This window comes from Phocoena sinus, chromosome 3, assembly GCF_008692025.1.
Source record: "Phocoena sinus isolate mPhoSin1 chromosome 3, mPhoSin1.pri, whole genome shotgun sequence".
NCBI lineage: Eukaryota > Metazoa > Chordata > Mammalia > Artiodactyla > Phocoenidae > Phocoena > Phocoena sinus.
In genome coordinates, this window is record NC_045765.1 from 132603410 (window position 1) to 132630680 (window position 27271).

The window sequence follows — 27271 nt, forward strand, 5'->3', positions numbered from 1 at the left end:
GAGGTAAAATGTGGGGAAATGCAAATTTTAGAAACAAAGAAATATAGTAATTGCCTAATATATTTCCTCCTCTTTTTCATTAGTGATAGAAGCCATTATTTATTGGTCTCTGGAATAAAGATTTTATTTTATTGCTAGGAATAACCATGTAACAAGTTCTGACCAAAGAAACGTAAGAAAAAAGTATCATGTGACAATTTCTGGGAAACCTCCTTTAAACATAGATAGTAGTTGCACCTCTTTGCCCTGCCCTCCCCCTTTTTCTTTATTTCTTCTATCATCCTGCTATGTAGATGCAAATGTGAAGACTCAGACCATGAAAACAAGAGCCCTATGATGAGCAAATAATGAGGTGGAAGGACCCTGGATACTCCAACCATCCTTTGATTCCATAAGAACTGCCGATCCATTGATCCTATCACCACTCCCTTGATGGTGGCTCTCCCCCCTTATCCAGATTAAGTTCCACGGCCAATTATTATGACCATTTTCTTGCTTACACTCACAACTCCCTTGCCCCTCTCTATTTCTTATACTCAGCAAAACTGCCACCTAAGTTAAATTCACCTGTCTTTCTATCCTGCCCCTGCACACAACTGAACACAACTGGGGAAAAGCACCAACCTCTACTGATTTGTCTCACTTTATCACAAACCTCAAGTTGGCTCTTAATGTTACTTGCCAATCATATTAAACTTTCCTATGTTCTATATTCATGCATTCTTAACCCATTTACTCTTTTACACCTTCTTCTTTCTCCTCAAACCTCTGTTACCTCTTCTCCTATCCCCACATCTTGCTGGTGACTTTCCCGCTTCACTGAGAAATTTCATTAATCAGAAGAGCCGTTCTCCAGATACCCATCATCATATCACTTATCAGCAGCTGCACCTACATATTCTGCCTTCCCTTGGTTATCATAGATGAACTATCCCTGCCCCTATCTAAAGGTGATCCTCGACTTGTGCACTAGATCCATCCTGAATCATCTACCTGAGGACATTGCCCCAGTAATTCTGTCTCTTCTCTTCTACACCGTAAATATTTCACTATATCCTGGAACATCCTTCTCAGTTCACAAGCATGTTGTTATTTCTCCCATTTTCAAAAACAACACTTATCTTGACTCAATTTATCCCACCAACTATTGCCACATCTCTGAAACAATTTTCTAAATAGTCGTCTCTATACACTGTCTGCAATTCTCCTATTCTCCCAATGCTTTGATTCCACTAAAACTGTTCTTTCAAAATCACCAATATCCTCCATGTTGCTAAGGCCAATTATCAATTCTCAGACTTCATGTCATTTGACACAATTGATTTCTCATTTCTCAATACACTTGCTTCACTTGCTTTCCAGGACACCATACTGTCCTGGTTTTCCTTCCATTTCATTTATATGCTCTTTCTCAGACTCCAGTTCCTGATTCCTCCTTCTCTCCCAAACTTGTTAATGTTTGGGGTGTTCTAGGACTCAATCCTCGGTCTTCTCTTCTTCTCCCTTGACAACCTCATTCAGTCCCATAGCTTTTAAATGTCATCTATTTACCAATAGCTCCCAAACCTTTATCTCCAGCTTAGTCTTTTATCATGAATTAAAGATTTGTATTTCCACTTATTTACTTGATTTTCTCACTTAGGTGTTTAATAGATATCACCAGCTAAAAATGTCCAAAATTGAATTCTTGATCCCACCCCCAAATCTGATAGCCTTCCCCATCCTAACTAATGGCAACCTTATCCTTTTAGTCGTTCAAGCTAAAAACTATGGAGTTATCCTTAACTCCCTTCTCTCTCTCTGGAACACTAGTTCTGAAACATCTTGGAATATTTCTGAAAGATGATTCCATACTACAGAGTGGCCACAAAGTCCCTCTACATGAGATTCATCAACAGCTGAACAACTGTTCAATGTCCATTGACATTGGAAGAGGTCCAGAAGAACCTAAGGAAAATAAATTTGTGTAGCTGTTAGAGAAACACAGGCAGATAACTTCTCACTGCCATGCCAGAAGACTTCTGGTCGCTTTGTGTATCCCTAGCTAGACATTGCAACATCATTACAGTCCTTCTTCACTCCTCTCTTTCTCTCTCATCCTAATAAATTCCTTTGGCTCTGCCTTCAAAGTATAACTATAATATAATCACTTCTCACTACCTCTATTGCTAGCTCACAGGTCCAAGCTACCATCATCTCTTGCCTAGAATGCTGCTAGAGTCTTTGAGCATGACTTCCTTTTGTCTCTGTCCCCTATAGTATATTCTCAACACAGTTGCCACAATGGTCCTTTTAAAATATCAGGCAATTCATGATACGCCCTTGATCGAAACCCTCCATCAGAGATGATCGGGCTCCATTACCTCTCCTACCTCACCTACTAGTATTCTCTCTTTCACTCTGCGCTTTTCTTCAACATACCAGGCATTTTCTCACCATAGGACCTTTGCGTTGATTGTTCCTTCTGCCTGGAATTCACTCCCCCCCCCCCGCCACATATCAACATGGCTAACTCCCTCCTCTCATAAGCTTTGATCAAATGTCACCTTTCAAGGAGGCTTTCCTTGACATACATATCAGTCAATGTCCTGCCAGGAAAACAGAAACCACTGTTTCAAACAGAGGAAATTTAATTCAGGGAATTGTTTACACAGGTGATGGAATTGCTGAGGAGCCAAACAAGGGAGATTATGAGACAACTCAGATATCAGAATCAGCAGGAGCTGCTGTCACCCCTAGGGCTAAGGACCACAGGGAGTAAGTGGTGTGACCAGAGCTCCAAAGCTGGGGTAATCCATGGGCTTTGAAACCATAGCAAGGGAGGCTGAGTAGGAGCTGGGACCAGGGAGGGATAGATAATCCAACGGGAACTGGAACAGAATGATGGAAAAAGTGCCAGACATCACCCCTCAAGCTGGAGAGGGGAAGCAGATAAATATCCATCTTGCCCTCCAGTCTGCCAGTACCTCCCATTAACTGAACCCACCTGGCAGCTCGAAGTCAAGAGAACCCGGGAGAGGTTGTTCCTTATGAAATGGCAGAGCAGGGAAGTCAAGGAAGAAATCTAAGAGAAGCTGGAAAAAGTTCAGCATACCACAGTTCTAAAATTTCAAGATCCCAAACCCCGCATCTACCACACACTCCCCCTTACCCTGCTCTATGGTCTTGTCTATCAGGATTCCTAGTTGGAAGCAACAGAAACCTATTGTGACTTTAGAAGAGGAAATTGTTGAAAACATATGAGGTAGCAGATAGAATCACAGGAGGCCTGGAGAACTGAGCTCAATTAAAAGGGAGCAGTAGCCCAGGAAACTAGGCAGAAAGCAGGACCAAAGAAAAACATGCTGCAGAAACTAGCCTGCTGAGAACCCTACCATGGCCATGATAGATACAGATGCACAGCTGTTTTGTATATCACTGGAGACTAGATCCCACTGCTGGAACCACGGCCACTGCTGTTCATGAAAACTGGGTATCACTGCCATTAGTACTGCCACCTGTCTCCGTAATGGATTCTCCACTGCCCTGGGCTCTTGGTATCAATGACTTCCTCTCCAAAATCCAGGGCAAATGTGTCTGAATGCCTGAATCTGAGTCACATGCTTATATCCTAGCTGCACAGAGGGCTGGGAAAGGTTATGTGTTATTTTCAGATTTCTTGGTGGAAGGCAGTCTCCACCTTTCATCAATATTCAGAAGGTAGTAATTTCCCAAACATACAAAGGAGATTTACAGCCTGGGCAGCCAAAAATATTACAAGCATTCATTGTATCTTTGTATGTATCCAAAACTACTGTGAATTTTCTCTCTTGGATACCCTTTATACTATCTTATCCTTTTAGAAATGTCTAGTGCAACCTTCAAGATCCAACTTAGTTTCTTTTTTCATTTGAAGTCACCCCTCCCCCCACCATGTGAAGCGTAGATATCAGTCTTTCTTTATGCCACCACTCTACCTTGTACAAATTTCTGCTATGGCACTAGTAAAAATTAAAAAGTAAAATCTTACAAACCTACTATGTACTGGATAATGTGCTAAGTGCTTTACATGTTTTATTTAATCTTAATCAGCCCTATGAAGTACTACATTTTCTTTCTGTTGCATGTGAGAATATTGCACTTTACAGAGGAGAAAGTAATTTGCACAACCTAGATACTACTAGAAAGTGACAAAAACAATATATGAAGCCTAGTCCATCACATCCCAGAATCTAAATTCCTTTTTTTAAACATCTTTATTGGAGTATAATTGCTTTACAATGTTGTGTTAGTTGCTGCTATATAACCAAGTGAATCAGCTATACGCATACATATATCCCCATATCTCCTCCCTCTTGCGTCTCCCTCACACCCTTCCTATCCCACCCCTCCAGGTGGATACAAACGACCAAGCTGATCTCCCTGTGCTATGTGGCTGCTTCCCACTAGCTATCTATTTTACATTTGGTAGTGTATATTTGTCCATGCCACTCTCTCACTTCATCCCAGCTTACCCCTCCCCCTCCCTGTGTCCTGAAGTCCATTCTCTACATCTGCGTCTTTATTCCTGTCCTGTCGCTAGGTTCTTCAGAACCAATTTTTTTTTTTTTAGATTCCATATATGTGTTAGCGTACGGTATTTGTCTTTCTCTTTCTGACTTACTTCACTCAATATGACAAACTCTAGGTCCATCCACCTCACTACAAATAACTTGGTTTCATTTCTTTTTATGGCTGAGTAATGTTCCATTGTATATATGTGCCACATCTTCTTCATCCATGCATCTGTTGATGGACACTTAGGTTGCTTCCATGTCCTGGCTATTGTAAATAGTGCTGCAGTGAACATTGTGGTACACGACTCTTATTGAATTATGGTTTTCTCAGGGTATATGCCCAGTAGTGGGATTGCTGGGTCATATGGTAGTTCTATATTTAGTTTTTTAAGGAAATTTTAAGGTGTGTTTCTCCTTGGATTTATCCTGTATGGGATTCTCTGCACTTCCTGGACTTGATTAGCTATTTCCTTTCCCGTATTAGGGAGGTTTTCAACTATAATCTCTTCAAATATTTTCTCAGTCCCTTTCTTTTCTCTTCTTCTTCTGGGACCCCTATAATTCAAATGTTGGTGCATTTAATGTTTTCCCAGATGTCTCTGAGACTGTCCTCAATTCTTTTCATTCTTTTTTCTTTATTCTGCTCTGTGGTAGTTATTTCCACTATTTTGTCTTCCAGGTCACTTATCCGTTCTTCTGCCTCAGTTATTCTGCTATTGATTCCTTCTAGAGAATTTTTAATTTCATTTTTTGTGTTGTTCATCACTGTTTGTTTGCTCTTTAGTTCTTCTAGGTCCTTGTTAAACATTTCTTGCATTTTCTCCATTCTATTTCCAAGATTTTGGATCATCTTTACTATTGTTATTCTGAATTCTTTTTGAGGTGGCCTGCCTATTTCCTCTTCATTTGTTTTTTCTGGTGCGTTTTTACTTTGCTCCTTCATGTGCTATTTTTCTCTGTCTTCTCATTTTGCTTAACTTACTGGGGTCTCCTTTTCTAAGGTTGCAGGTTTGTAGTTCCCATTGTTTTTGGTGTCTGCCCCCAGTGGGTAAGGTTGGTTCAGTGGGTTGTGTAGGCTTCCTGGTAGAGGGGACTGGTGCTTGTGTTCTGGTGGATGAGACTGGATCTTGTCTTTCTGGTGGGCAGGACCACATCCACTGATGTGTTGTGGGGTATCTGTGAACTTATTATGATTTTAGGCAGCCTCTCTGCTAATGGGTAGGGTTGTGTTCCTGTCTTGCTAGTTGTTTGGCATAGGGTGTCCAGCACTGTAGCTTGCTGGTCGAGTGGAGCTAGGTCTATGCGTTGACATGAAGATCTCTGGGAGAGCTTTCACCGTCTAATATTACGTGTGGCCGGGAGGTGTCTGGTGGACCAGTGTCCCGAACTTGGCTCTCCCACCTCAGAGGCTCAGGCCTGACACTCGGCTGTCAGGACCCTGTCCTGACCCAAGACCCTGTCAGTCACATGGCTAGGTACGTGGGGAGTTTCTTGACTTTTGGGAAGTCTGAAGTCTTCTGTCAGCGTTCAGTAGGTGTTCTGTAGGAGTTGTTCCACATGTAGATGTATTTTTGATGTATCTGTGGAGAGGAAGGTGATCTCCATATCTTACTCCTCCGCCATCTTGAAGATCTCTCTCAGAATCTAAATTTTTAACCATACAAGAGATATACTGCTTTTAAAAAGTGTGCTCATAGGCTGGGCCCATGAGCCATGGCCGCTGAGCCTGTGTGTCCGGAGCCTGTGCTCCGCAACAGGAGAGGCCACAACAGTGAGAGGCCCACGTACCACAAAAAAAAAAATAAAAAAAAAAAAAAAAAAAAAAAAAAAAAAAAGTGTGCTCATAGAACCAAGAGTAACAAAATGTTGATAATTGTAGAAACTGGCTAATGATTACATGGGAATTTATTATACTACCCTGATATTTTAAAAACATTAAAACCCATAAACACACGTCCTACTCAATTTTTTTTTCTGGAGTATTTTAAAACAAATCTTGGACATCCCATCATATATTTTATTTATTAATCAACAGAAGTTTATAGAGTTCACACTACAATCCCACCATTAAAATGATTCAGTTATGCTCAATTCTTACTTAGTATTTTCCTAGTACCAAATTCCTATGAAAGAAGAATCAGATTGGTTCATCTTGGGTCAGATCTCCATCCCTGCCAATCAGCTGGACTGGGTGGCCATGTTACATGGACTAGAGATGGCTGCCTATGCCCATCCCTTCAGAAGAGCCAAATTCTAAAGGAAAGTGTGTGAGCCAGGTAGATATCCCAACTTTTACCTAAGAAATATAGGCTTTATTTTCTTCCTGAACCCATAAAATAAAATTAAAACTTAAAAATATATTTTTACAATAAATACAATTCATTTTCTTGATCATAAATAAGGCTGACTGTATAATAATTTGTGAATCAAATAGCATTTATCTCTGGTACATTTAATTTCCTTGTGTTAGTTAAAATAATGCTGACTGCTTTAACAAATACACCCTAAGTTCTCAGAAGCTCATCAAAATAAAAGTTTATTTCTCACATATCAGTAAAATAAGGTGTTCCAAGTCAGACCAGGGACCCAGGCTCCACTCTTCTCAAGATCCGTAGGGAAATTTGCCTTCAATAGGTGGATGAGAAAAGATACCATGCAGATAATGTGGAAAGTTTTTAATGGATCAGACTTGGAAGTGGCATACAGCACTTTTCCCACATTCCATTGACCATAATTCAGTCATACAGTTACACTTAACTGCAAGGGGAATTCTGGGAATAGTATCATATCTATGTACTCTGAAGGAAAAGGAAATGGACTTTGGTTAACACATAAATGTCTCTAACCCAGTCTGCTTTTCTTTTTTTTTTTTTTTAATTTGCCAGAGTTCCCTGTATGTTTTTTCTTTTCATTTATTTATTTATTTATTTATTTATTTATTTATTTGCTGCGTTGGGTTCTTCATTGCTGCGCATGGGCTTTCTCTAATTGTGTGAGCAGGGGCTACTGTTTGTTGAGGTGTGTGGGCTTCTCACTGCGGTGGCTCCTCTTGTTTGGAGCACGGGCTCTAGGCGCGCCAGCTTCACTAGTTACAACACTGCAGGCTCAGTAGTTGTGGCACAAGGGCTGTGTTGCTCCGCAGCATGTGGGATCTACCTGGACCAGGGATCAAACCCGTGTCCCCTGCATTGGCAGGCGATTCTCAACCACTGCGCCACCAGGGAAGCCCCCCAGTCTGCTCTTCTTATCACCAAATATCTATTCTCCATAGATACATCTGAAGTATGCCCTTCTTGGGAACTGCCCAGTTTTTACTGCTTGCTCTCAACGTACAAGTTTGGGCTTTTAATTGTGTTTGATAGTTCAATTCCTTCAAAATCATAGTAGATTTCTGATTGATGTATTTTTAGTTCCATATGTCAGTAACCACACCTAAGGGTCCTTCCTAGACATAACTCTCAAGCCTCATTTATTTTTTTGCCTCCTTGCCTCTTATGATAAATACTGTTTCAGTTAAATGCAGCTACTGAGTCACCCAACCTGGTTCCTTGTGGAGCAGAGATAATACATCCATCCCTCTGAGCTATTTCACAATTGCTCAATCATGAGTAGGTAAATGGCTGTGTTTTAATCTACTAATTTTGGGATTGTTACACAGCAGTAGATAACTACATAATGCAATGACTTTTTTTTCTCTTATCTAGCCAGCTACCTTCAGGGCACCTGAACTTTGGTTAGGGAGATGACATCTGTAATCTGATTTTTGCCAAAATGAGTCATAATAATACTATTAATATTTAGGCAGAAACAAGAGGCATAAAACATGACTATCCTGGGAAAACTGGAACATACAGTTGCTGTGTAGCCCTTTTTTGCCAAAAACTTTTTTTTCAGTCTTTTTTCCTATTCCGTAGGATTTAGAAGCAGTTGACTTTTCCAGTCCTTCGAGGAACTAAGTTTCTGGACTGTCTTTATTCCCTTTCATCTCTGTTTGTAAACTGATTTTTTTTCCCCCCAGAGTACATCAGTTTCTTGCGATAGCTTGCTGAAAGCAGCTACCCCTGCTTTTTCCAGTCACTTCCACGAGTGCTACAGGTTCAGAGGTTATATGGTCTTCCTCTTGTAATAGGGAAGAACTTTTTGTATTCTATTACAAGTTAATCACTAAATGGATGTTGCCTATAAGCTTGAATTATACATAATGGCCCATCTCTGGGAACCCTGCCTTCCAGGTAATGAACATTAAGCTAAAATACCTTTGTTTATTTCACAGGAAACATCTTGACCAAACTCACCTGTGAATGACTACAGGGAGGAAGAAATTAACATATACCCTCCAGAGGCAGACCAGAACCAGGAAATGTTTGACTTTACACCTTCCCTTTTAGTATAAAAGAAGCCTGAATTCTAACTCAGGCAAGATGTTTCTTTGTGGCTCGAGTCCATCCTCTTTTTGGTTTGCTGTCTTTCCAAATAAAGTTGTTATTCCTTGCCCTAACAACTCATCTCTCGATGTACTGGCCTGACATGTGGGGAGCGGTAACACTTTAAACTATCATTGAAGACAATTTTATCATATGTTTTGCTTCTAGGCATTATGATTCTCTATCTTTCCAGCCTCCGATATCAGTTTCCTTACTGCTTGATGCCCCACCACTAAACCAATGTCACAAAGGTGGAGTTGTCATTTTCAGCCGTACTCCACTTCCAGTATGAAAAGTGCAATGGCTTCAAAATCAATATTTCTTTATTGAAAACAATAAATATTTCTTCATATATTTATTTCTAACTCATGTAACGTTCAATAAAAGTATTCTTGATTGGTGTGGAGTTTTCCCGTAAGCAGTGTTTCTAGAATGGAGGCTAGTTCTATCTTGTGGGTCTGCCCTCTTCATCGTAAGTTTTCAACGTCGCCATGCTCTGAGTCAGGCCTGCAGGTGGAGAAAGGGTATAAAAGATCATTTGTGGGAGACTTTCATGGGTCAGGCCTGGCAGTGAAGCACATCCTATTAGCTAAATACATCCTACAGCTGAAACACAGTCAAATAATTACACCTAACTGCAAGGGAGGCAGGGATGTATGGCCTAGCTTTGTGCCCTAGGGAAAAAAAAAAGTTTTTTGAAAAGCCAGGCTGTCTCTGCTATACCGGTTCACAGAGTGACAAGATATTCATAGTTTTCAGTTTTTCACCCTTTAGAAATAAAGGCAAATTTGTGGATAATGTATAGGTCAATAATCTAAAACACGTTGTGCATTGGACTTCGGCAGTTTATTTTCTCTCTGCATTTGAATATGTATGCGGCTGATATTCTTGGAATGCCCCTCTAACCAAATAACACGCGCTACATAGATTTCATTCTTGCAAGGCCAAGAAACTGATCAGTTTTGTTATCTAGTCTCCCCCGTTCAGCTCTTCCTCTGGAACTATTGAAAGACAAATCTACAGCGCACCATCTTTCAAATCTTCTTTGAAGCTAAATGTGGTATTTCAATAAACTTCCTTATTGGTTTGCAGGCTAATTGTTGAGTAAGCATAAGACATAATAAAATAAGTAGCTAGTCAGTATAGAAACAGAAATCATCTGGTCCACTCTGTTTAATTTTCAGATGATTATTTTGTGTTTATTCTACCATCCTCTCTGTGGGTGTTGGCAGTTAATAAGCATGAAAAGAATATTTTCAAGAAATGCAAAAGAAATTTCAGTGCTGGGCAGTAGAGAGTTGACTAAACAAAATAAAATAAGATCTACAAACATTTTTATAGTTAATTCAGTTTTGAAAAATTGCTTTCAAATTCTGTCACCATTATTTGTAGAACTTTTAAAATGGAGATGATAAAAGCTGTCAACAGTTTTCCAAACAGATTAGACTTGTCTTTTTAAACTCTGAAAATCTAATTGTGAGCGAATCTAGCGATTTTATTTGCTGAGTCTTCTTTTTTTCTCATTGCTCGGGAGTTTCACTAGGACTGTACCTCCATTCAGGCATTAAAGAATTGGGCAAGAGGAGTCAATAGATTATATTACCAGGAGGAATATTAATTTCTGGAAGACAGCAAGATTCCAAAGCTTGCCTTGAAATCATCAGTTAGTCACGTGGCCCAATTGCAACAATTGAGGAAAGCAGGATGGAGCTATCCCATGCCACTAAAAGGCTTAGCATACTAATGGCCCTTTGACACTACCAGCCATTCAGAAATCAGACTTTGTCATGCTGAAGAATAGACCACTCACCCCCAACAGGAAGCATTGGGGAGGCAAACGTGACAGTAATTCCCTGTCAGATAAAACTGAGGTATTGTTTTGGATCCCATCATATGTGAAAGGAATTACCCAGTCATAAATTTAAATTTTTCTTTCTTTACCTGTTAGTCACTCTGTATTAGAGTTAAGTATCTGTGACAGGTTAAGGTTAACAATTTTGAGAATCTAGGTGTTTTTGAACAGGTTGTGGAAATTGGGATATGGCCACCTGCTGTATTTTGATAATCTAAGTATTGCTAAAGATTACACATGCAGCTATCAAAGAGAAAAGCTAAGCAAGGCTCAAATATTTTCTATCTTTTCTTAGCTAGAAGACATAAGGTAGTGAGAGAAAATAAAGCAAAGTAGAGAATAATCTGCTTTAGAGTTATTTTTCTCTGTATTTACATAGCTTTAAATGACCTCGTATTAACATGCAACAAAACACTAGAAACAATTCAAAGGAAAGCCAGCATAAAACCCCAGTAATGGTCCATGGAATCTTGGGGAGGTGGGGAGCTCACACATTAACACATCAAAACTAATTTGAAGAGGATTTAATTGATCCATGGGCTGTCAAAGGAAGACTTCAGCTTGTAAATTACAAGTGGTTGTCTGCTCGTTACATTTTTTCTTTAGAAAATATGGTAGAGAGATGTAATCTTAGTGTTTTATCTGTTTATATTTATTTATTATTTCCCACCTTAACTATGTGTTCGGCACCTTATTTTGCCCAGTTATCTTTTGTTTGAATCATTTTTCAAAGGGGGAAATATTTATTTCAGGGAGATTGTCTCTTGTTCCATGAAAGAGGAAAAAACAGGTTCAAATCAGGGAGATTTCATCAAAGAGAGTTGTAATCCCTATTGTGTCTGTGTATTCTTCCCATCAGTTTAGAGAATGTGATAAATATCTCTTTGAATCAAGCGTTGGCATTTACTTTTCCTGGCTCCAATGATTTAAATGTGGTGCAAAAATAAGATATTCAGATACAGTAATTTACTACATTGAGTTTCTTTTTAATGTAAAAAACTACTTGTAGCTCTTTTTAAAATGCCCCTTTTTGTTAGAAGTAGATTTTTTTTTCTGTAACTTTTATTTTATAACACTATGTTTTGGAGGTAAAAGGAAAGTAAAATAAGATCATTCTTGTGACCCAACACGTTTCACTGAACCCAAGAAATGAATAATTGCAAAAGAAAAAGAAGCCTTTTAAGTTTCATTTAACATTGAAAACTGTCCCAGACCTTGTCAGCTCCAGCAACATTCTCTTGCAAAAAGACATTATTTTAAAGTTTTGAACAGGAACTGGTTTATAACAACATAGAATTTATTTTTCTTGATTACTCAATTACCAAAAATTCCAAAAAGATTAATTTTTAAATTGTAATTTGGTTGTCCTGATCTTCTTGCCAAGCTTCCACATGGTTTTGATTTCATCAGTTGGTATCTTTATTACTTCATGCCTCCCTCTTATTGAGATACACTGGGTAATTATATTGTTCCTTTGTAAACAAGAAGAGTGATTAATAAATTTGGAATTATTAAATGCTTATCAACAGTTTTTCTTAAGTTCAAGGATTATCAGAACAGTTTTCTTAAGAGAGAAAAATACCACATTTTAAATGATAACATTATTATCCAGAGGATAGATACGTACTATAAATTTTCTTTTGTTGTCCTGGAAGAGGAGAAAAAAACAGTTTATTTTAAAATTAAATTTGACATTGTGAGTGGCTTCTGAACATCTGGGGCTTATTCATTTTCTAATAAGCATCTGTAAACATTTTAAATTTTACAAAACGTATGTAGTAAAGGTATACTATTGTCAGGATACTAATAAGATTATTACACACATAAAACCTTTTGAAATAAAATCTTTATTTCAGCTTTATCCGATTTTTTGATGTGCTGATATGAGTGCTTAGTAAATATGTCTTACTTTATTACCAGTCTATAGTTTGCTTTTTTAAATACTATTTTAGTTTTTAGGACTTGAAATTTAAAGAGAACTGGTAAAATGAACGTTTTTTAAAGTAACAGTACGATCCAATGAGTCCTATGACATTTGTATCACGTGTTTTCTTCAACGTTCTGTGATTTCCATCAAGTGCTGAGACACCCTGCGCAAAGTTGGAGGCTTATTTCGCAAGAGCAGCTGGTCTGTCAGTGATACTGATTTTAGGAACTGAGCGCTTTCTAGACTGAATTCCTCTCTGCTGGGATGTTACTCCTCCCCCGCACACTCAGCCCACCAGGCACTAAAACCGCAAGAAAAAATGTGACCAGCTTTTTTATGCAGTATCATTTTTACTCTAGGATAAATAAATTTAAACCTCATTTTGCACTAAAATTACAGATATATTATGGATACAATGCAAAATTCTCATGATTGTTTGGATCAATTGTAAGACTTTAAAGAAATTTCAAGATTATGAAGGCCTTCCAGATTCTTTTCTCCGCAGTTAGGGTGCCCAAGTAGAGAAGTGTGAAAAACACTGAATTAACACACAAAAATGGGCAATCTTTTTTTTCTTTTCCTAACTTTATGGTAGTGCATATATACACCATTATTTTCAATGAGTTTTCCTCATCCAAAGTCTTCAATCTCTGAAAACCCCCGGGGCTCTGAAGTCAGGACTTTTTTTTTTTTTTTTTTTTTTTTTTGCGGTACGCGGGCCTCTCACTGTTGTGGCCTCTCCTGTTACGGAGCACAGGCTCTGGACGCGCAGGCTCAGCGGCCATGGCTCACGGGCCCAGCCGCTCCGCAGCATGTGGGATCTTCCCGGACCTGGGCACGAACCCGCATCCCCTGCATCGGCAGGCAGACTGACTCTCAACCACTGTGCCACCAGGGAAGCCCCCTGAAGTCAGGACTTTTGAACTAGAGAAGACCTGGAACAGCAGCATGAATTCTATTGAAATCCAAATTCAGTGATGAATGGGATTTCAAGGATAGTTGCCTTACCGAGTCACATGTAGGGAAGTAATTATGGGTTTTCTTCTCTGTTTATTTCCTTTTTTAAATGTGAGAATATTTTTCTACTTCTAACTATATTTGTCTCAAAATATATATAGAAAAAGAAAAAGAAGGAACTAAAATTCACCTCAGGTCTTATCGCCCTGAGATTAACCCTGTTCATTTAACAAAATATGTATTCGATGGTCACTGTATGACAGAGACATCTTCCTACACACACACACACACACACACACACACACAATTTTACATAAATAGGGACATACCATACATGCTATTCTATTACTTGCTTCTTTATAATAAAAAATACATCACAGACAACAAATATCTATATCACCATTTTTAATAGTTGTATACTATTTCTCTATGCAGTCCTAGTTACTTGACCATTATTATGGCCTTCCTCAGTTTTCATCCCTACACCAATTCTTGAGACTGAAATTTTCTCAAGTTTACTCCAAAAATGAATATTTCTGTCATTTAATGATTTTTCGACTGAAGAATGCAAAAGGCAGTCCTTGTACATGTTTATGAGTTTATATACTCTCATATGTATGTCTGTTTGAAATACATATGTATGCTTGACACGTATTTATTTTTGTCTCTGCATTTAAAATTATTTCCTTCACAGGTTATAAGAAAATGCACATATCTACCAATTTCATCAAATAATAGGTTATTTGCAAATCAAGCCTACGTAAGTTCCCTGCTAACATAGTCATTTCCTTTGAAAGATGTCTTTCAGAACTCTAACCGCTATCCTGAGAATGAATACACCTAACTGGATCTTAATTCCCAGTATAGTTGCACAACTTCAGCAAGTATTTCTTGGTTTTTCTTGTCCTTTTCTATGTGCTTCATCTCCTCATGGAGTTAGTCACCCAAACTAAATTTCCTCTGGGGAAACTGTATGCACATTTTCTGCATAATCTCTTGAGGTTAAAAGCTTTGAGGATCTTTGTACATAATGGAAGAGGACAGTCCTTTTACTACAATTGTCTTAATCCTTAAGATGTTTTGTGTGTCCTGAATGGGAAGCCATCATTTCTTCTAAGGCTTCCTAAGACAGGATCTGCAAGATATTTGCCTCTCGGTGATTTTATTGAGTAATGCATTGAATAGACAAAGTTAATTATTACTAAATAACCGTATGCTAAATAAGTTCTATATTTTAAGGTTATTTGGTGCCCTCAGGTTATATCTAATGGTATGTGATAACATTTCATAATGAAAAAGGCATTTGTCTTGTTGAAGTAAGTGATTTCTTCAGTTGATGAGGTGGGTTGAATACATTACTTCTAGCTGGATTTAGCACATTAAAAATTTTTTTTATTATAGGGGGAATTTCTTTCATGATATTTTACATATACATAACCTTTTGCTTAATAATTATTTTGTTATCAATATCTGGAACTTAAATTGTAATTCATACAGGAAACTGTTATTTAAAAAAATCATAAAATAACTTTGTGTTGGATGTAGCTAGACTTAGCATAGAATCAAAGGAACAGTCTCTCCTTTGTTTCTTTAATTGTTCCCAAAAGAAAATTCTTAGACTCACATCTCTCCTCCATTTACTTAACCTGTAGAACTTTGTCAAATATAATTGATATATTTAAGAACATGGAAGCCCAATGGAGATACAGGATTTCTCTTTCTAGAATACTTTTTTTTTCCTACATGAAGCCTTGTTTTATTTAAAAAAATTTTTTAAATAGATCTTTATCGCAGTATAATTGCTTCACAATACTGTGTTAGTTTCTGTCATATGCATACATATATCCCCATATCCCCTCCCTCTTGAGCCTCCCTCCCACCCTCCCTATCCCACATCTCTAGTTCATCACAAAACACGGAGCTGATCTCCCTGTGCTATGCTGCTGCTTCCCCCAGCTAACTATTTTACATTCGGTAGTGTACATATGTCGATGCTACTCTCACTTCACCTTAGCTTGCCCTCCCCCCCAGCGCCCTGGTCCTCAAGTCCATTCTCTATGTCTATGCCTTTATTCCTGCCCTGCCACTAGGTTCATCAGTACCATATGTATATATATATATTTTTTAGATTCCATATGTATGTGTTAGCATACAGTATTTGTTTTTCTCTTTCTGACTTACTTCGCCTGTATGACAGACTCTAGGTCCATCCACACACTTAAAATAACTCAATTTCGTTTCTTTTTATGGATGAGTAATATTCCATTGTATATATGTGCCACATCTTCTTTATCCATTCATCTGTCGAACTGGACAGCTACACGTAAAAGAATGAAATTAGAACACTCCCTAACACCATACATAAAAATAAACTCAAAATGGATTAAAGACCTAAATGTAACACCAGACACTATAAAACTCTTAGAGGAAAACATAGGAAAAACACTCTTTGACATAAAGCACAGCAAGATCTTTTTTGACCCACCTCCTAGAGTAACAGAAATAAAAAGAAAAATAAACAAAGGGGACCTAATGAAACTTAAAACCTTTTGCACAGCAAAGGAAACCATAAACACGACAAAAAGACAATGCTTAGAATGGGAGAAAATATTTGCAAATGAAACAATGGACAAAGGATTAATCTCCAAAATATACAAACAGCTCATGGAGCTCAATATCAAAAAAACAGACAATTCAATTAAAAAATGGAAGGAGGCCATTTCACCGAGGAAGACATACAGATGGCCAAGAGGCACATGAAAAGATGCTCAACATCACTAATTATTAGAGAAATGCAAATCAAAGCTATAATGAGTTACCACCTCATACCGGTCAGAATGACCATTATCAAAAAATCTACAAACAATAAATGCTGGAAAGGGTGTGGTGAGAAAGGAACCCTCTTGCACTGTTGGTGGGAATGTAAATTGATACAGCCACTGTGGAGAACAGTATGGAGGTTCCTTAAAAAACTACAAATAGAACTACCATATGACCCAGCAATCCCACTACTGGGCATATACCCTGAGAAAACCATAATTCAAAAAGAGTCATGTACCAAAATGTTCGTTGCAGCACTATTTACAATAGCCAGTACATAGAATATATATATATATTTTTTTTTTAGAATACGTTTTTTAAAAACAGAGACCTTTACATTTCCCTAGAGCAGCTGCTTGCCTTCAGGTGGTAAAATAAACAAGGTGACTTCTTGCGTCCCCTTTAGCCTCATAATAGAGCCATCCCAGCTTCACTTATCTCTCTCTTATTTTAAAATTTCTCCAGAGGGGGGAAAAAAAAATTTCTCCAGAGATAAGTGAACCCTGGAATATTTGGGTGTATAATCACAAATCTCAAAAGTTTGACTTCCAGAATCCATTTTTTATTGCCTTGCTTTGGCTCCTGAGGTATAGCCAAATAGGCTTTTAAATATTTTGGAAAGTAATTCGCAAGTCTTCTATGGCTGGTCATATATTCTTTCATCGTGAATCAAACCCCAATCCATATTTCATATGAGTAAACTTGAAAATAGACTTAAATGATTATTAAAGTAATGCATACTAATCCTAAAATATTTTAAAATCCTAGGCAAATTTAAATAAGAATGTCCATAATGTTACTATCCAGAGATAACTATGACAGGAATTTGATGCATTTTTTCTAGTCTTTTCTCCATGTGTATATAAATGTATATATATATATATATATATATATATATATATATATATACACACATTTGAATCTTCTGTCCATATTTAAATATATTTGTCTAAGACAAATTCCTAGATGTGAGATTACTAGATAAGAGTATGAATATTTTTTAAAATATTTATTTATTTATTTATTTGGCTGTGCGGGGTCTTAGCTGCAGCACGTGGGATCTTTGTTGCCGTGTGCCGGATCTTTAGTTGCAGCATGCGAACTCTTTAGTTGTGGCACACGGGTCTAGTTCCCCAACCAGGGATGGAACCTGGGCCCCCTGCATTGGAAGCGTGGAATCTTAGTCACTGGACCACCAGGGAAGTCGAAGAGTATGAATATTTTTAATGGCCTTAATTCATATTACTACATTGTTTGGAACAGATTTATACCAATTTATAGCCTCACCAGCTGTGGATGTGTATGCATACCATTTTTTCTCTCTTTTGCTTGCACTGAATGTTCATTCTATTTAAAGCTTTGCTAATTTGATAGGTGTAGTGAGACTGAATGGTAGACTCCCCAAAAGATAAATCTACATCCTAATATTCACAGTCTGAGTATTACCTTACATGGCAAAAGATGTGATTAAGTTAAAGATTTTGAGAAGAGGTTTTATCCTGGATTATGCAGGGAGCCCTAAATGCAATTACATGTTTTGTTTTTTTGGCTGTGTTGGGTCTTCGTTGCTGTGTGCAGGATTTCTCTAGTTGTGGAGAGTGGGGTCTACTCTTCGTTGTGGTGCGAGGGCTTCTCATTGCAGTGGCTTCTCTTGTTGTGGAGCACAGGCTCTAGAGCACAGGCTCAGTAGTTGTGGTGCACGGGCTTTGTTGCTCCACGGCATGTGGGATCTTCCTGGACCAGGGATCAAACCTGTGTCCCCTGCATTGGCAGGCAGATTCTTAACCACTGTGCAACCAGGGAAGTCCAAATCACATGTATTTTTGAAAGAGAGAGGCAGAGGAAGTTTTGAGGCAGACACTCAGAGAAGAAGACAATGTGAAGACAGAGGTAGAGATGGGAGGTTGGGGACACAAGCCAGGGACGCCATGCTGGCAGTCCCCAGAAGAGGGAAGAGGTAAAGAACAGATTTTCCCTGGAGTCTGCAGAGGAAATGTGGTCCTGCCAATACCTTGATTTCAGATTTGGGCTCTAGAACTGCGAGAGAATAAATTGCTGTTGTTTTAAGCCACCAAGTTGTGGTGATTTCTTAGAGAAAAAAGTACAGGAAGTGAATACAACTGTTCAAAATTATATTTCAGTGTTGCTTTAACCTGCATTTCCCTCACCAGACACATGGTTATTTAAAATTTTATTTATTTAATGAATAATAAGGTTGGATGAAGCTAGGACAGAAAGCAGAAAGGTAAAAAAAACAGTTTGGGGGCTTCCCTGGTGGCGCAGTGGTTGACAGTCTGCCTACCCATGCAGGGGACACGGGTTTGTGCCCCGGTCCAGGAGGATCCCACATGCCGCGGAGCGGCTGAGCCCGTGAGCCATGGCCGCTGAGCCTGCGCGTCCGGAGCCTGTGCTCCGCAACAGGAGAGGCCACAACAGTGAGAAGCCCGCGTACCACACACACACAAAAAAAAAAATTTGAAGGCTGCTGCAATATTTTACAAGAGAAAAATACCCTGGCTTGAGATAAGATACAGATCGGAGAGGTAGTTAAAGTTTTAAAAAGACAAGACTTAGCAATTGCATAAGATTGTGGAGAGGGAGGAGATGAGGATAATGGACAACCAGGTAGGTGACTGAGATAGAAAATGCTGGAGGGGAAGAAGCAGGTTTGGAGGAAAAGTAAAGAATTCAGTTAGGAAGACTTAAGGTGCCTGTGAGACATTAAAATGTCTCCTGGGCTGTTGGCTACACAGGCCTAGAGCTTAGGACAGAGATCGTGGCTAGAGCCGTGCATTTATAAGCCATCAGCATTTTGAAGCTATTGACATGTGTGAGTCTTTTCTATATAGAGTATTCAGGGTACAAAACAAACAAGACCTGGGACCAAACCCTGAGGAACAGCGTTAAGTAGATGGTGAGAGAAAGAGTCTTTCAAATGTGATTGAGAAGAAGCTGAGAGAGTAACAGGGAAGAATCAGAGGATCTTTCTGAAGGACAGAATGATCAATGTCATTGAGCCGACAGATTCCAGATTTTAGTACCTCCCAAATCTGCCTCAGCTTTCAGACTGAGGCCAAGCTCTTCCTGGACAGCCCACAGCAAACGATGGAGCTTAACAAGAACATTGAGTAAGTAAGGACACTTCTGTCCAGCCCAGGGCTCCTTTAAGGAGCAATTTTTGCCCCAGGACTTCTTGTTGGATTGACCAAGAATTTTTCAGATTTGCATCACCATCTGAAGGCCTTCTATGCTCAAATCCTGCTTCCTCCCCTTTCATATTTCATAGGTGCTATTCCCAAAGAAACCTCTTGCACTGTTCACTCTGTCCACTTCTGACACAGTGATCTTGCAGAAGTTTCCATGGAATTAGAGGAAGTTGAGGAATAAATGCCCAGTAAAGTTTGAGACTCAGTGGTGAAGAGGAAGAGCGAGGGAAGAAACGAGTGGGGCTCGAGTCACTGGGGACTTCACTTTAATAATAGACAGGCATGGGGACTTCCCTGGTGGTCCAGTGGTTAGAGCTCTGAGCTTCCACTGCAGGGGGCCCAGGTTTGATCCCTGGTTGGGGAACTAAGAGCCTGCATGCTGTGTGGTGTGACCAAAAAAAAAAAAAAAGAAGAAAGAAAAAAGAATTGACAGTCATGAAATATTTCGATCTGGTAACTTGAGTGAGTGGAAGGGGTGATATCCCAAGATCCCTGAGAAAAATGAAAGGATAGAATCCTGAGCTGAATAGCCAGAGGAATTCAGCTGAGACAAAAGGAGAAATCACTCTCCCACTGTGAGAGGAGGGAAGGAAGAAAGGACTGCATATAAGTTTGCAGATATAGTAGCAAGTGAGACCATGTGCTGAGAGGGAAGGAAGAGGTGATAGAGTGTGTTCAAGGACAGTAGAGATGGTTTGATGTTAACAGTAGTGAAGGATGGTTAATGGTGAAACACTGGAAGCATTCCAGTTTAAGCCAGGATTAGATAGAGATATTCACTATTACCACTTGTATCAGTAAAGTTCCCAGCCAGAGACAGATGACACAATCAAGTCAGGGTACCGAGAGGAGAGGGGCTATTGATGAAGTTTTGGCAGCATATAAGGGAAATTGGAAGATCTAGTGCAACACCCCAGGATGAGTAACCCAGGATACTGTTACCACTCCCAGGACCGAAGTAGGAAAAAGAGGAAAGTTACCGGAACTCAGTAACTTAGAAACTTAGAAAGCTGAGTGGAGAGGCTGGCTTTTAGGAACAGGGACTTTTGATAGGATGAGAGACACCTCCATTCATAGGGACCCACAAGTGGGGAGCTGGGAGAAAAAATACTTAGACTTCACAATCCCTAATCCTTCCATTTTCTTTGTTGGCCAAACCCAACCAAAAGCCAGAGAGCAAAGGAACAGAGTAGGGTGGGGAAGAATGAATTTGGAGGATTATAATATGCCTTACCACATGTAAAAATGTACCATAAAGCTACCAAAAAAGAAAAACAGTGCATTATTGGCTCAGAAATAGGTTATAGAAAAAGCTGGTGAGTCTAAAAATAGGACCAAGTTAATATATGGCATTTATTATATGGTAAAGGTGTATTCAAACTAGTGGCACAAAAGATGAATTATTCATCAAATAATATTTTTGAACAGTTGGCTAGTGATTTAGAAAAGATAAGTTAAACCCCTACTTTTAGATACCTGTAAACTTTAAGATAAATCAACGACTTAAATGTAAAAGAACTTGAAGGGAATCTAAGTGTATATATTTATATTTTGTTGTTTGGAAATTATCACAGGAACTGGAAACTACATTATAATTCAAAACATCTTTAGGGCAAAGAATACCATAAACGAGCTAAAAGATTCATTAAAAAATTAGGAGAAATTCGGGGCTTCCCCGGTGGCGCAGTGGTTGAGAGAGAGCCCGCCTGCCGATGCAGGGAACACGGGTTCGTGCCCCGGTCTGGGAAGATCCCACATGCTGCAGAGCGGCTGGGCCCGTGAGCCATGGCCGCTGAGCCTGCGCGTCCGGAGCCTGTGCTCCGCAACGGGAGGGGCCACAGCAGTGAGAGGCCCGCGTACCGCAAAAAAAAAAAAAAAAAATTTTAGGAAAAATTCGTAACACATGTCAAAAAATTAATAGCCATAATGTACAAATGAATAAATCTATAAAAAAATTAACAACTCAATAGGAAAAAAAATCTGTGATAGGTTTTAACAGGCCAATGATATATGAAGAAACACATTGGTAAATAAATATAAAAATACTTCTGGGGCTTCCCTGGTGGCGCAGTGGTTGAAAGTCCGCCTGCCGATGCAGGGGACACGGTTTCGTGCCCCGGTCTGGGAAGATCCCACATGCTGCAGAGCGGCTGGGCCCGTGAGCCATGGCCGCTGAGCCTGCGCGTCCGGAGCCTGTGCTCCGCAACGGGAGAGGCCTGCGTACCGCAAAAAAAAACAAAAAAAACTTCTGGCTTTATTAATAATCAAAGACATGAACTAAAAGCAACTGTGAAATGGACTTCCCTGGCCGTCCAGTGGTTAAGACTCCGCGCTTCCACTGCAGGTAGCGCAAGCTCTATCCCTGGTTGGGGAACTAGGATCCCTCATGCTGTGTGGCCAAAAAATTAAAAAAAAAAAAAAAATTCTACTAAAAACATACCAAACACAACTGTGAAATATAATTTCCACATCTATAAAGTTGTGAAAGATTGAAATGACCCATTATTGTAGGAAGTGAAGGAAAACAGACCCTCTAATTTACTGTGGGTATATAAATCAATACAACTTTTCTACAAGGCAATTTGACACACTGTATCAAAATATAGAATGTATACAGCTTTTGACCCACCAATCTCAATTCTAGAATTTATTGTAAGGAGTAATTGCACAAATGCAAAATGTATCTGTTAGGATGTCCATTTCTTGTTTTCTTTATTTTAGCCCCCTCCCAATCCATTAATATGGGACTAGACAGAAAAATTAAGATACAATCCTATGGTGCAATACTCTGTGGCCATTAAAATTAATATATGTTTCTATATTAATTCATGTGAAAATATATGCACAAGATCTCTCAGTGAAAAAGATAGCATGTATAGAATAATCCTATTGATTTAAAATTGATTACTAAGCATAGTAATCTGGAATCACAGTATCTGGAAAGATAGTCACAAAATTGTTAGCAGCAGTTATCATTTTTGGGGTATTTTGGGTACTTTTATTCTTATTTGGCTTTTTCTGTGCTGTATGAATTTTTAATTTTTATTTTAATTAATTTTATTTTATTTTTGAATTTTTAAAGTGAATATGTGTAATTTTACAAAATATATATATTTTGTAGATACTTGTAAGTATAGTAATTACTTAAAGTACAGCTTTTTTGAAACATATTATAAAGGAACAAATGAAATAGTTTATGTGAAGGTTAGAAGCAATTGTTATATAGAGAATTACAGGATTTCAGCAAATCCTTGACAGTGCAGGTAAAACTGGAACTCATGCATTTATGTCCCCGACATTAGTGATGATCGCCAATAGAGCTCAGTGGCTCTATAGTCTGTCTTCTAAACGCTGTCCTTTGAATATCAAGAGCCAATCTCATGAACTCAGATTATAGAGTTTTACCGTCACGCATAGTGTAAGGAGCATGCAGAACATGATGGATAGAAAAGACCTTTCAGACAGGAAGAGGAAAGAGAAAGTTTTACGTGATAAGAGAAAACGAGACAGATTAGCAGGGCTGCAACCTGAGAGAAGATAAGCATAATTGAATCCTGGAATAGGAATTTGATGAGCCATCATTCTCGGCCTTGGGCAAAGGAGGGTGTAGCAAGACGATAGTAAACCCAGATAGCTTGAGGGAGAATTTGAGAACATCCAGGCTTGTAATCAGCCTCATGGCTTTATCTATCATAGCTCTGGAATGATAAATTAACAAGGGCCCTGGGAGGATTCTAGAGCAATGGGCCTGAGATACAGTATTATTCAAAGCCTATGACCTTCATATGCTACTTTTTTTTTTTTTTTTTTGGCTGCACCATGTGGCATACAGGATCTTAGTTCCCCAACCAGGGATGGAACCCGCAAATGGAGTCTTAACCACTGGACCACCAGGGAAGTCCTATATGCTACTAAATGGTAAAAAGCAGAGATGCTGCAAGGACTGTAAACATTCTACACCCAAATTGGAATGTGGGCATGTGTGTTTACCACACCAACAAGCAAACAATCCTTGGACCACAGCTGCGTGTCCCACAATTCAGCTCCATTCTGACACTATCTACCTGGAGACAGTGTCAGATTCCACAGGTTAAGGGTTCATTTCTACAAGACTGTCCCTCACACCAACTCTCTGCCCAGCTTAAGATGCCAGTGAAATGCCCACGGTCACGAGACCCCTCCACAAGACCACCAGAGACAAGAGTCAAAGCCAAACGGCAAGGGTCATTTATTGCAGGTTCGAACCTGGACCTCCGCGCACTCGTTGCCGGTGACGCTAAGAGGTCCCGATGGAGTTTAGTACAGCTCTTTTATAGACAGGTACAAACAAGCTCGCGACCTTCAGGGGTGGGGGGTACTGATTGGCTAACTTTTAAACAAAGACATTAGTCACTGATTGGTTAACTTTTAAACAAAGACACTAGTCACCGTCTGATTGGTTGGATGGTTGCAAAAGGGGGTTCAGCAAGCATAGTTACAGAAGCGAGAGCGGCTGGTTAAGTTTCGGTTTCCTGAGGCTTTGTTTTTCAATTAGGAATACTTAAGATGGGGCCATAGTTACAAACAGTACAAACAGGAAGATCGATGCAATCCTAGCAGCACTACGGCCTAATGGCAGGGCATCAATTCAGTCCTATTTCTACCAAAGTAGAACATAGCCCTTCACCAGTCGCAAGTCCAGACTGTCATCTGTACTTCTGACTATAAATCAGAGGTCCCCATGCCCCCCCCACCCCGCTTGTGTTCAATTAATTTGCTAGAGCAGCACATGAAACTCGGAGAAGCATTTTACTTACTAGATTACTGGTTTATTATAAAATGATGCAATTTAAGAATAACCAGATGGAAGAAATGCATAGGGAAAGTTATGGGGAAATGGCTCGGAGAGTCCATGCCCTCTCTGAGACCACTACGCTTCTCAAATCACCTGTTCACCAACTCAGACGGTTTTTAAACCCTGTCCTTTGGGGCTTTAGTGGATGCTTCATTACACAGGCATGATTGATTCAATCATTAGTCATTGGTGATTGATTCAGCTTCCAGCCTCTAGGGAAAGGCGGGGGTGGGGTGGGGTGGGGTGGGGGGACTGAGAATTCCAACCCTCTACTCACAAGGTTGGTTCCCCGGCAACCAGCCCCACCCTTCAGTGCTCGCCCAAAGTCACCTCATTAACATAACAAGACACACCTGTATCTGCTCTCCTCAGAGGAAATGCCAAGGGTTTTAGGAGCTCTGTGCCAGAAACAGGACAAAGAACAAATACATATTTCTTATTATAAATCACAATATCACAGACTGAAAGATCAAAGTGGCTTGGGCTGGGAAAAGAAAGCTGTAGCTGGTGAAGAACTTACACCTGGAGGATTGTCCCCGCCATGGGCACAGTAGCCATCATTAGTAGTTACCATGCAGGACCAGACAGTCCTCAGCAGATGCCAGGGCTGACGACTGAGGACACACTACACTGGAGGTAGGAGAAGACCCAGAGCAGCCAGTCCAATGGAACTATAATGCAAGCTACACATACAATTTACAGTTTTCGAGCAGCCACATTAAAAAAGTTAAAAATAGGTGAAATTAATTTGAATAGTTAACATTTATTTAACCCAATATAAGCCAAAGTATTTTCATTTTAACTTGAAATCAATGTAAAATATTAAGGAGATAGTTTATGTATATACTTTTGGGTACTACACCTTGGAAAGCCAGTATGTATTTTACATTTACTGCACAGCTCCATGTGGCCCATCCACATTTCCAGTGATCAGTAGCCACCCATGGCTAGTGACTATTGTGTTGGATGGCACAGATCAAGAGAATAGGAGGTAGACTAAAGGCCCTTCTTCCCGCCATCATTAATACATAGAAGCTTCCTTCTCTACTCAGCAGCAATCTTGGCAAGGAATAGCGGGGAGAGGAGACCCCTCTGGCTGTAAGAAATGTCTTTGTTAGGAAGTTAAAACTATGGATTGATTAAGAGACTTTTAACTGGAGGTAACAGTTAATTTTTTTTTTTTTTTTATAAACAAGAGAATTTTATTTCTCACACTTCTAGAGGATGAGAAGTCCAAGATTAAGGCCCTGACAAATCCAGTGTCTGGTGCGAGCCCACTGCCTGGTTCATAAATGGCCAACTCTTTGCTGTGTCCTCACATGGTGAAAGGAACAGGGAGCTCTCTGGGGTCTCTTTTTTATTATTTTTTTTAATTGGGGTATAGTTGTTTTACAATGTTGTGTTAGTTTCTACTGTACAGTGAAGTATACAGCAGGCTCTTATTAGTTATCTATTTTATACATATTAGTGTATATATGTCAATCCCAATCTCCCAATTCATCCCAACCCCCCCCCACCCCCTGTTTCCCCCCTTGGTGTCCATACATTTGTTCTCTCCATCTGTGTCTCTATTTCTGCCCTGCAAACCAGTTCATCTGTACCATTTTTCTAGATTCCACATATATGCTTTAATATACGATATTTGTTTTTCTCTTTCTGACTTACTTCACTCTGTATGACCCTCTTGAGGTCCATCCACATCTCTACAAATGACCCAATTTCGTTCCTTTTTATGGCTGAGTAATATTCCATTGTCCTTTGACAGACATGGTAACAGAAACCTGCATGGATGAAGGCCAGATTGCAGCTGTGGGCCATGAGTGCCTGCAGGCTTTGGAGTTTCTGCATTTGAACCAAGTTATTCATAGAGACATCAAGAGCGAAAACATCCTGTTGGGAATGGATGGCTCTGTCAAGCTAACTGATTTTGGATTCTGTGCCCAGATCACCCCAGAGCAGAGCAAACGGAGCACCATGGTGGGAACACCGTACTGGATGGCACCAGAGGTTGTGACACGGAAGGCCTATGGGCCTAAGGTTGACATTGGTCCCTGGGCATCATGGCCATCGAAATGATTGAAGGGGAGCCCCCATACCTCAGTGAAAGTCCTCTGAGAGCCTTGTACCTCATCGCCACCAATGGGACCCCGGAGCTTCAGAACCCAGAGAAGCTGTCAGCTATCTTCCGAGACTTTCTGAACCTCTGTCTTGAAATGGATGTGGAGAAAAGAGGTCCAGCTAAAGAGATGCTGTAGCATCAGTTCCTGAAGATTGTCAAGCCCCTCTCCAGCCTCACTCCACTGATTGCTGCAGAAAAGGAGGCAACCAAGGACAATCACTGAAACCACATTCACCCCAGCCTCTTTGTGCCAAGGCTTCTGTGAAATAAATGCTCATTTTGAAAAAAAAAGATGTGGTATATGTACCACATCTTCTTTATCCATTCTTCTGTTGATGGACATTTAGGTTGCTTCTGTAACCTGGCTGTTGTAAATAGTGCTGCAGTGAACATTGGAGTGCATGTGACTTTTTGAATTATGGTTTTCTAATTTTATCTAGAGACTAAGTTTTTCTTCAATTATCAGTGGCAGTGGGGACTCAAAGACAAGATGAGATTATTTGAAATAAAGAAATGTATAATCTGCTGTACATCTAAGTAGTATTGGGTACATTTCAACCCATATTACAAAAGTTTGGAGAATTGTTTTTACTGTCT

General features: G+C 39.5%; 1 pseudogene; it reads left to right on the top strand.

Annotated features, from left to right (window-relative positions):
- Window positions 1-18411: 18411 nt before the first annotated feature.
- Window positions 18412-26897, top strand: LOC116751102 (annotated as a pseudogene).
- Window positions 26898-27271: the final 374 nt, after the last annotated feature.